The sequence below is a fragment of the Schistocerca americana genome, chromosome 7 (genome assembly GCF_021461395.2).
Source record: "Schistocerca americana isolate TAMUIC-IGC-003095 chromosome 7, iqSchAmer2.1, whole genome shotgun sequence".
In the NCBI taxonomy this organism is placed as follows: Eukaryota; Metazoa; Arthropoda; class Insecta; order Orthoptera; family Acrididae; genus Schistocerca; species Schistocerca americana.
In genome coordinates, this window is record NC_060125.1 from 260,147,010 (window position 1) to 260,159,318 (window position 12,309).

General features: G+C 44.0%; 1 pseudogene; it reads right to left on the minus strand.

The window, feature by feature from the left end:
• Nucleotides 1-11,990: 11,990 nt before the first annotated feature.
• On the minus strand, nt 11,991-12,108 carry LOC124623414 (annotated as a pseudogene).
• Nucleotides 12,109-12,309: the final 201 nt, after the last annotated feature.

A 12,309-nucleotide genomic window follows, 5' to 3' on the forward strand; every position in this document is an offset into this window, starting at 1 on the left:
GGAATGTGTCAATAAAGTTTCCCCTTCCTGGGACAATGAATTCACGGTGTTCTTATTTCAATTTCCAGGAGTGTAGATTGAACAGTAGGGGCGAAAAACTACATCCCTGTCTTCCACCGTTTTTAATGCAATCACTTTGCTCTCGGTCTCCCAATCTTATTGCTCTCTCTGTTGGCTCTTGTGCATACTATATCACCCATCTTTCCCTATAGCTTACCCCCTTTTTTCCGGAATTTCGAACATCCTGCTCCATTTTACACTGTCGAATGCTTTTTCCAAGTTGACAAATCCTTTGAATGTATCTTGATTTTTCTTTAGTGTTGCTTCCATGTCAACCGCAATGTCATAACTGCCTCTCTGATGCCTCTACCTTTTCTAAAGCCAAACTGATCATCAAACACATCTTCAATTTTCTTTCCTATTCTTCTGTATATGATTCTTGTCAGCAACTTGGATGCACGAGCTGTTAAGATGATTGTACTATAATTCTCGCACTTGTCGGCTCTTGCAATATTCGGAATTGTGTGGATGATGTTTTTCTGTAAGTGAGATGGTATATCGCCAGACTCATACAGTCTACACTCCAACGCGAATAGTCATTTTGTTGCCACTTCACCGAATGGTTTTAGAAATTCTTATGGAATGATATCCATGCCTTCTGTCTTATTCGATCTTAAGTTGTCCAAAGCTCTTTTAAATTCTAATAGTGGATTCCTCATCTCTTCTATTTCGACTCCTGTTTCTTCTTCTATCACGACATCAGACAAGTCTTCCCCCTCATACAAGCCTTCAACGCACTCTTTCCACCCTTCTGATCCCTCCTCTGCATTTCACAGTGGAATTCCCATGGCACTTTTAATGTCACCGCCCTTGGTTTTAATTTCACCCCAGGTTGTTTAAACCTTTCTATATGCTGGGTCAGTTCTTCCTACAACCATTTCTTTTTCGAATTCTTCATGTTCTTCATGCAGCCATTTTTCCTTAGCTTCCCTGCACTTCCCATTTATTTTATTCCTAAGTGACTTGTACTTCCGTATTCCCGAATTTTCCTGATCATTCTTGTGCTTCGTTCTTTCATAAACCAACTGAAGTATTTCTTCTGTTACCCTTGGTTTCTTCATAGCTACCTTCTTTGTACCTATGTTTTCCTTTCAGCTTCTGTGATCGCCCATTTAAAGATGTCCATTCCTTTTCAACTGAACTGCCTATGAGCTATCCTTTATCGCACTATCTACCCCCAGAGAACTTCACACGTTTCTGTTCATTCCTTAGTACTTCTGTATTCCGTGCACTGATTCTTCGTAACTAGTCTCTTAAGATTCAACCTATTCTTTATCATTACTAAACCGTGATTTGAGTCCGTATATACTCTTGGGTACAATCCGGCTTCGGATTTTCTGCCTGACCATGGTGTAATATAAATGAACTTTTCCTGTGTCTTCCGGCCTTTTCCAAGTATACTTTCCCCTCTCGTGATTCTAGAACTGACTATTCGCTATTACTAGCTGAATTAAATTAGTTTTTTTACTCTCTCATTTCTAATACCAAGCCCATATTTTCCTGTAACCCTTTCTTCTACTCCTTCCGCTACAACCGCATTTTAGTCCCCCATGATTATTAGATTTTCATCTCCCTTTACGTACCGGTATTGTATTACTCGTTCAGTATCCTCTTATACTTCTTCGTCTTGCAACGTCATCATGTATACCTGAAGTGTTGTTGTTGACGTTGGTTTGTTGTCAATTCTGATGATAATCCTGTCGCTGAACTGTTCACAGTAACTTATTCTTTGCCCTACCTTGCTCTTCATAGCGAATACTACTCTCATTACACCATTTCCTGCTGCTGTTGGTATTACCCTATATTCGTCTGATCAGAAATAGTTGTCTTCTTCCCATTTCGCTTCACTGACCCTCTCTATAGATTGAGTCTTACCACTTCCCTTTTCAGACTTCCTAACTTTCTTGCCACTTTCAAACTTCTGACTTGCACGCTACGCCAGGTAGAACGTTATCCTTTTGTTGGTTATTCAGTCTTTTCCTCATGGTCACATCCTCCTTGGCTGCCCTCTCCCGGAGATCCCAATGAGGGATTATTCCGGAATCTTTTGCCAGTGAAGAGATCACCATGACACTTTTTCAGTTACAGGTCACATGTCCTGTGGATATACATTATGTGTATTCAGCTCCGTTGTTTCCGTTGCCTTCTGAATCCTCATGCCGTTGATCACTGGTGATTCTTCCGCTTTTATCGGCTGTTTCCCACTCCAAGGACAAGAGAGTGTCCTGAATCTCTGTACGCTCCTCTTCGCTCTTTGATAAGGCCTTTGGGCGAGTTAGAGTGATTTCTTACGCCGGAAGTCTTCGGCCGCCTTTGCTGAAGCTTTTTATTCCAAATTTAAGCTGTGGCGGGGTTTGAAGCGGGAACCGTGGACGTTTTAATTACCAGTCGAAGACATTATCCCCAGACCTCGGGAATCAAGTTAAAATTTGCGTCACATACTAAGATCTGTAGTTCTTGGAAGTGCCATAAATGTAAGCATTAAAGTCAATGGAATCAAAAGATACAGCCATGTATGCCACATATTTTGATACTCGCAAACTTACTCATTAAAGCCTAGAGGATACTTACCGTTGGCCTAGAAACATTAAATTAGGCAAGAAGCAAGGTTTCACAGTAGATGTAGAGGAAAAATGTCTGAAGATTTTTAATTTGTGGTTATATCGCACGAGCAAGTTTTTGTTATCTGACTGATAAGACGCCTTTTTCTCAGAAACGAATAGACGTTTCAAGTTAAAATTTGTTACATGCTACGTCTATGGTCAAATGATCGTGTGAAAAAGTTAAACTCCTAAGTCGACGCCATCATAAGACACAGCCGTTTGTGTCACATTTTTTGACTCTGGCAAACTCTGTCATTAAAACCTATAGAGTCCTTCCCGTTGAAGTACAACCATGAAATTTGGCAAGAAGCTAGGTTTCACAGCACAGATAAATGGAGAAAATTGTAAACTGTAAATTATATCACACGAAAAAATATTTCTATATCACACGAAAAAATATTTCTATTGTAATTTGTTGTCCGACTTCAAAATTAAAATTAGAATATTCTCGAAATCTTGGAAATGCCGGTACCGATAGCTTGCCAGTATCAGTGTCGAGAACACGCAAAGATCAACGAGATTCTCGATTCCCGGGATGGATGATCTCTCTGTATACATAATTAAGTTTGAATGAAACCCTCAGAGAGCGCGTTAACTACTCGCACCCAGCCATTTTTTTCATTCGATCTTCCTCACGCAAATAGCAGTACCACTTCTCCGTTTTACGAGTGAGGTTTGATGGTTCCCTGCAGACTCTCGAAAACACTTCCTTTACTTCGGTTCGCTTTTGTTTTTAGCATGCACTACTTCTCAGCTCACTGGCTCCTTAACTACGCTTTGGATATTGTGTTTGGAGCTTTCATCGTTTCCCTCGGATTCAGCGATATATCTTGGATGGACACCTTTAGCCCACATTTTGCCTATCATAACTTCTGCATTGAAATTATGAAGCAATCCGTATCCTTCTGCGATGTCGAACGCAAGTTCTCTTATTTCCTACACGCTTAAACTGAAAACCATCTTTTCAAATGTAGGACTATGTTCCTCCTAATCATTTCCAGTTTCATTGGAAATCAATTTGCTGTGGTCGAATACCTTTACATCAGTTTCTTGGTTGTTTGGTTGATTTAGGGGGTGGGGACCAAACAGCGAGGTCATCAGTCCCATCGGATTAGGGAAGGATGGGGGAAGGAAGTCGTCCGTGCCCTTCAAAGGAACCATCCCGGCATTTGCCTGAAGCGATTTAGGGAAACCCAGTTTGTATTTTCCATTTTATTTTCAGCATCTCTTTTAATTGTTAGCTGAGGCACGTTTTATATGCACGCCCCTTCATTTAATCCATGATCCCCATTTAACTATACTGCTACATCTAAATATAACTCTCTGTGCTCCATTTCCGTACTGCAGTTTTGTTGTTATACTATAATATAACACAATTGTTTAATTCATAACTCAGCATAAAGAACACATTAGAAAGTTCACCACATCATTTCTAAGCATTATGTTGCCCTTATAGCGCTAAAACGCAATGTTAAAAGCTCACTATACAAGCAAGTTTCTTAAATTGTACCGGTGAAACATCGGCAATTTAGAGCTGTACATTATAGGCAACATCGCCATTCTCTTTTTGTCAGTTTCCTACAAACGAACCACAACGAAAAAAAATTCATGACTGTCTGAAAACTAACATTTTTTTCATGTAGAGGGTGATTATAATTGAACTTCATTAATAACTACCCTGTATACCCATAAACAAAACGTTATGTTGGCACTTACCCTATAACAATGATTTTATTCGCCACGTACACAAAAACTGTGCTGTCTTCAGACGATCTGTTCCTCAACACACAGGGGTCGTAGCTGACAATATGTCTCTAGCACGTTGTTCACGCTGATCTCACTAAATGTTAGAAGTAGTTTATCTTGTCGCGAAATTGAAGTAGATAGTTCCTGTGAGCTAGTATTGACAGAGGTCATTCTTAGCAACCGGAATAAAGCAATTATTGGATCTTTTTACCGACCTCCCAATTCAGATGATACGGTTGCTGAATGGTTCAAAGAAAACTTTGATTCCAAACACGTATCGGACTCACACAATTATAGTTGGTGGTCAGTAGTTTACCGTCGATAAGTTAGCGAAAATACATGTTTAATTCCGGGGTACGCGTAAAACATCGTCCGAAATCGTCCTAAAAGCATTCTCTGAAAATTATTTCGCGCAGTTAGTTCATGAGCCCACGCGAATAGTAAATGGTTGTGAAAACAACAAATAATCTTGAGTTAATAACGAGCATCGAAACGGGTACAGGGATTAGTGAACATGGGGTTGTCGTAACGAGTGTGAACATTGTAACCCCCAAATCCTCCAAAAATAAGCGAAAAATATGCCTTTTAAAAATACAGATAGAAATTCACTTGACGCCTTCCTGAGAGACAATCTCCACTCCTTCCAAATTAACAATGTAAGTGTAGACCGCATGTGGCTTGAATTCTAAGAAATAGTACCGGCAGCAACTGAGAGATCTGTGCCAAATAAATTAACAAACTGACGGAGCTGATCCCCCATGGTACACAAAACGGGTCAGAACACTGTTGCAGAAACGACGAAAAAAACATGCCAAGTTTAAAAAGACGCAAAATCTCCAAGATTGGCGACCTTTTACAGAAGCTCGAAATTTAGCGTCGACTTCAGCGCGAGATGCTTATAATAGTTTGCACAACGAAACTTTGTCTCGGCACCTGGCAGAAAATGCAAAGAGACTTTGGTCATACGTGAAGTATACGAGCGGCAAGATACAGCAACGCCTTCTATGCACGATTGCAATGGCGATACTATCGAAGATAGTGCTGCCAAAGCAGAGTTACTGAACACAGCCTTCCGAAATGCCTTCACCAAAGAAGACGAAGTAAATATAAACTCGAATCAAGAACAGCTGCCAACATAAGTGACATAGAGGCAGATAACCTCGGAGTACTGAAGCAACTTAAATCACTTAATAAAAGCAAGGATCAACAGTGTCCCTAATTTGCTGGGAAGTGGCGGTGCGGTCCCCTACGGCACTGCGTAGGATCCTACGGTCTTGGCGTGCATCCGTGCGTCGCTGCGGTCCGGTCCCAGGTCGACGGGCACGTGCACCTTCCGCCGACCACTGGCGACAACATCGATGTACTGTGGAGACCTCACGCCCCACGTGTTGAGCAATTCGGCGGTACGTCCACCCGGCCTCCCGCATGCCCACTATACGCCCTCGCTCAAAGTCGCGGCATGCTACCAGTGTTAAAGACTGCGATGGAGCTCCGTATGCCACGGCAAACTGGCTGACACTGACGGCGGCGGTGCACAAATGCTGCGCAGCTAGCGCCATTTGACGGCCAACACCGCGGTTCCTGGTGTGTCCGCTGTGCCGTGCGTGTGATCATTGCTTGTACAGCCCTCTCGCAGTGTCCGGAGCAAGTATGGTGGGTCTGACACACCGGTGTCAATGTGTTCTTTTTTCCATTTCCAGGAGTGTATTATGGAGCCACCAGCAGCTTGCACAGTGTCTTGTTGACAATTTGGGCCCGTGGATTCGTGTGGTAAGCACCATACTCGAGCCGTACCATCACCTCTTACCAAATGAAACCGGGACTCATCTGACCAGGCCGCAGTTTTCCAGTCGTCTAGGGTCGCACCCATATAGTCACGAGCCCAGGAGACGCGTAGCATGTGACGATGTGCTGTTAGCACTCGCGTCGGCCGTCTGCTGCCGTAGCTCATTAACGCCAAATTTCGCCGCACTGTCCTAACTGATAAGTTCGTTATACGTCCCACACTGATTTCTGTATTTTTTCTCGCAGTGTCGGTTGTTTGTTAGCACTGACAACTCTACGCAAATGTCACTGCTCTTGGTCCTTAAGTGAAGGCCGTCGGCCGTCGATGGTGAAAGAAGATGCCTGAAATGTGGTACTCTCGGCACACTCTTGACACTGTGGATCTCGGAATACTGAATTCCTTTACGGTTTCCGAAATGGAATGTGCTTCGCGTCTAGCTCCAACTACCAGCCTGCGTTCAGAGTCTAATTCCCTTGGTGCTGCCATAGTCACGTCTGAAACCTTTTCACATGAATCACCTGAATACAAATGACAGCTCCGACAATGCACTGCTCCTTTATACATTCTGTACGTGATACTGTGTATGTCGTATCGCTATCCAATCACTTTTCTACCTCATGTGTAGTCAAGTCTCCGCAGTCCCTGCGACAATGATATATTTGAGGATCTGATACTGGCTGGCATACTGAAGAGAATTACATTCGAGATACCTCATTATGTTTGAGATTCGATTAATTTTTTATGTTTCAAGGCCCGATGATTGTCAAATATATTGGAGATAATTTTGTGGATTGAAACTTCCAGGCAGATTAAAACTGTGTGTCGGACCGAGACTCGAACTCGGGTATTTTGCCTTTCGCAGGGTGAAAATTTCATTCGGGAAACATACCCCGGGCTGTGGCTAAGCCATGTCTCCGCAATATGCTTTATTCCAGGAGCGCTAGTTCTGATAGGTTCGCTGGAGAGCTTCTCTGAAGTCTGGAAGGTAGGAGACGAGGTACTGGCGGAATTAAAGATGTGAGGACGGTTCGTGAGTCGTGCTTGGGTAGCTCAGATGGTAGAGCACTTGCCCGCGAAAAGGCAAATGTCCCAAGTTCGAGTCTCGGTCAGGTACACACTTTCACTCTGCCAAGAAGTTTCATACCAGCCCACACTACGCTGCCGAGTGAAAATTTCGGTATGGAATTTTGTGGGTTATTTCTTGTTGTTGGGTATGATGTGCGGGTAATTTTTTTTTCAAATATTCTTCAATTTTTTTCTAGAGGGATCAATAACTATATTACGCTTGAAAGAGGAGCTAACTCAGTCACAAAATCTGTATAAAATATGACAGGAGTTCCATCGAGTCTTGAAGCTATATTCAAATTAAGCGATTCCAGCTGTTTCTCAACGCCCCTGATTCATGTTTGGAATAGTACGAGAATTAAACTGGGACAGTGCTTCTGACTTTTCCTTTGCAAAGAAACAGTTGAGAACGGAATTTAGCACTGGCATTTGCTTTGGTATTATCACTTGAAATTACTGAGACATACATGGATGACTGGAAACTAATTTTAGTTTCTTCTTATTCTGTTTCTGCAGTTCACACAGTGCCCGCCTGTCTGTTCTTCTTTAACTTTAGATCTACGATCCTTCTTCTACATAATTGGTTCTCAAACAGTTTGGATCTATGTTATTCTTAGACCTTATTTTTAATCGGTATTAACTTCAGTTCCTGTTATCGGATTAAAATGATATATCATGTGAAACTGATGAGAAACTTGCAGACAACATAAATCTTAGACTCCTGCTCCAAAATGTCGCGAAGGAACTCCCACGTTAACCGACAATCGGTATGCATGCATTACGTAATATGTTCCAAAACGCCGCTCATTAAAATAGAATTCTTGCTGGTCTCATTCCTCGGATTCTATTGGTGTTAGAAAGGTAGCATCAAGAGTTCAGAACAGCTCTTAGGCTAGGGACATTTTTACACCCAACAGAAGGATCGTCTTAATGTCACAGGATCAAAGTATCAATACTACACACTCCTCCTGATTAGGCAAATGGAGCAAATATATATATATTTTTTAATGTTATCTACAGTGGGCCTTACGTGCCTTATGGAGGCATTATTAGCTGATGGGCAGTTACATAGCAAATGGCTGAAATTTTTACGATATTTTCATAAGATCCTGATCTCGAACATTTAGCCGGCCGAAGTGGCCGAGCGGTTCTAGGCGCTACAGTTTGGAACCGCGCGACCTCTACGTCGCAGGTTCGAATCCTGCCTCGGGCATGGATGTGTGTGATGTCCTTAGGTTAGTTAGGTTTAAGTAGTTCTAAGTTCTATGGGTCTCATGACCACAGCAGTTAAGTCCCATAGTGCTAAGAGCCATTTGAACCAATTTGATCTCGAGCAACCTTGAAAATTTTGTTGATATTCATATTCGTTTCCGAGGTACAGAGGTTCAAAGTTAGAGTACCTGCACACAAAAAATATGCAGGTAAAGTCTAGTTTGAGGAGAAGGTGTAGTTTACAAAGTGAAGTAGCACTGAGAAGTATGCTGTAAGAAAGAGATTGTATCAGTGAGAAGAGACTGCAGCAAATGGAAGGAATCAATGAATGAGATAAGAGCAGTAAGAAAGAGCAAGATACAGGTACAGTAAGATGAGACAGTAAGAGAGAACGAAAGAGACCGTGACAGTGAAAGTTAAAAAGACACAAAGGGATAATGACAATGAATTGGGCTGAATGAGTGAGTGAAAACAGGAAGTAGGAGTGGACGGGTATAAGCAGCATTCAGCGATTGGCTAGTGGGTGTGAGCGAGTTATAGTTAGGGGAGCTTGTGGGAGTGAGAGGTCACCTGCATGTCAAAACGAGCGCGAATATATTCGCATGCCAAAATTTTTGGAAAAATTTTACAGGTGCTCAGGTAGATAGAGTGAGGCAGCTGGTACCCCACTTTGCAGTCAGAATCTTTTAGTGAACAGGAGCATGTGCTCCGAGAAGAGCATTTCTCCACTCGTCGATGTGTTAGTGTTTTCAGAACCGCACATCAGTAGTTTCTGAACATTCAATTTGAAAGTTGGGTTTTATAAAAAGCTAGTTGCACTCAAAGACATAAAAAATAATTAAAAAAATAAAAAGACGCACCAATAAGGGTATCCGAGTGGGACGGAAATCGGTAGATGTGATGTACATTTACAGACAAACAAAAGGTTACAGTTTCAGAAAAACTGAATGATTTATTCAAGAGAAAGAACTTCACAAACCGTAACGCGTTGATTCAGCTCTGGCAATTATGAAAGCAGTTATTCAGTTTTACATAGACCAACAGAGTTGTTGGCTGTCTTTCTGAAGGATATCGTGCCAAATTATGTCCAGTTGACACTTTAGATTGTAAAATCCCGAGATGGTTGGAGGACCTCACCCATAATGCTCCAAATGACACATTTGGGGAGAGTTCCGACGACCTCGCTGGCCAAGGAAGGGTTTGGCAAGCACGAAGACAAGCTATATAAACTCTTCCCGTATGCGGGTGGACATAGTATTTGCCAAAATATAAGACCAGGAAGGCGTGCCATGAAGGGCAACGAAACGGGGCGTAGAATACCGCCGATGTAGGGCTGTGTTGTAAGGGTGCCGCGGGTGACAACCACAGAGGTCCTGTTGTGAAACGAGGTGGTATCCCAGCCCATCACTCCTGCTTGTTGGGCCGTATCACGTGCGACAGTCAAATTGGTATCCCACCACTGTTCGTGGTGTTCCCAGGCGCGCTTTCGCTGGTCAACGGGGCTCAGTTCGAAGCGGGACTTATTACTGAAGATATCTCCAGTCAATGAGAATCCTGGTCGAAGAAGTGTATAGAGATGCCCCATAGAGCAGTGGGATACCAACCTGACCGCCCCAGCCTTACGGTCCCACAAACATGAGTGATGGTCTGGGGTGTCATTTCTTCTTATAGCAAAAGCTTTTTGGTTGTCATCCGCGACACTCACACCACAGCGGTAAGTCGGCGATATTCTACGCCCTGGTTTGTTCCCCTTCATGGCACGCCATCCTGGTCTTATATTATAGCAACACAATGTCCACCCGCACATGACGAGAGTTTCTACCGCTTGTCTTCGTGCTTGCAAAGCCCTGGAAAGAGGTCGAATCTTTGACATGAGGGACATGGAAGCACCTTACCGACAGATTTCACAGACAACTGGCTGAAGAGCAATGGCTCCAGAAGTCAAGAGTGGTGACAAGATGGGCTCAGGACAACAGAGTAGTGAGGAGAGTAGGTACAGGTCCTTCCGAAAGTACTACGTCACGGGAAGATAGTACGATTATTCAACTACCTATGACGAATAGGCGTGTGACAATAGTTGAAATTCAGACAAAGACTACAGGCAGTGCCACCACGAAACGCCAGAAAAATATTACTGGTGGCTATGCTGAGACCATGAGTTGCCATCCGTAATTTATCGCTGATACCATAGCACAGTCAACAGACACTTACTCTGATAAGTCAAAAGATTATGAGCACTGCCCACCACGACACCGGATGCGGCAGGTGGCTCTGCGGGCACGTGACACGGTAACATAAGTATGTAAACGGAGGAAACACAGACGGGGGATCACGTTAGCAAACATATAGGCTGCAAATGGAATAATCCTATGAGACAATCGACTATGACAAAGGGGAAATTATTATTGCGGAGAGCCTGTGAACGAGTACCTCAAAAACCGCGAAGCTGGTTGCATGTTCAGGTGGTACTGTCGTGAGCATCTACGGGAAGAGGTACAAGGACAGTGAAACTACCACTAGGCACTACATGGTTGGACGTCCACGACTCTTCACAGAAAGTGGGGTTCGGAGTGATCTGTGGCATCTCTGCCGGAAGAGCTCAACGACGGCGCACGCACTAGTGTTTCAAAAAAATGGTTCAAATGGCTCTGAGCACTATGGGACTTAACTTCTGTGGTCATCAGTCCCCTAGAACTTAGAACTACTTAAACCTAACTAACCTAAGGACATCACACACATCCATGCCCGAGGCAGGATTCGAACCTGCGACCGTAGCAGTCGCGCGGTTCCAGACTGAGCGCCTTAACCGCGAGACCACCGCGGCCGGCACACATGTTTTTCGGAGCACACCGTTCATCGTACATTGTTGAACATAGAGCTTTGCTCACTTGTGGACTCAACGAAATCGTCAATTACGACTGCATCGGGCACGAGGCTATCGGGATGCGAACGTCTATCAGTGGAAAACTACCGGCTCTTCGGGTGAATCACATTTTTGCTACATGTGGTCGGAGGTCGTCTCCATAAAAGCCGTCATCGAGGTGAACGGCAGATCGAAACGTGCAGCGCACACGAACGCAAGCTGGTGGGAGCAGTATTATGCTATGGGAGACATTCTCCTGCTCTTGGTTTGGATCTGTGGCAGTAATCGAAGACTTGTTGACTGCTGCGAACCACATGCTTGATCTCTTCCCCGATTGCGATGTCATTTTTCAGCAGTATAACTGTCCGTGTCTCGGAGCCAGAACTGTGCTACAGAGGTTTGAGGAACATGATAGTGAAGCCACGTTGATGTCTAAACTAAAACTAAACTCCGCCCTAACACGCCATGAAGGCCCAACAGTACCGTCCATTCGCCGTGTCATCCTCAGCCACAAGCGTCGCTAGATGCGGATATGGAGGGGCATGTGGTCAGCACACCCCTCTCGCAGCCGTATTTCAGTTTACGAGACCGGAGCCGGTACTTCTCATTCAAGTAGTTCGTCAGTTTGCCTCACAAGGACTGAGTGCACCCCACTTGCCAACAGCGCTCGGCAGCCAGGATGGTCACCCGTCCAAGTGCTAACCCAGACCTACAGCTCTTAACTTTGGTGATCTGACTGGAACCGGTGTTACCACTGCGGTAAGGCCGTTGGCCACGTTGATGTTTAGGCGACGAAATTCACCTAATGTAGATCCTATGGAGCCCATTATTTACGCGGATTACATGCCCAGTGCGTAGACATCTAATGCCACATACCCAGATCACCGAAAGCGCTGTTGGGATGGGGTAGCACTTGGACGAGTGAGCATCCGGTCTGCCAAGCGCTGTTGGCAAGCGGAGTGCACTCAGCCCTT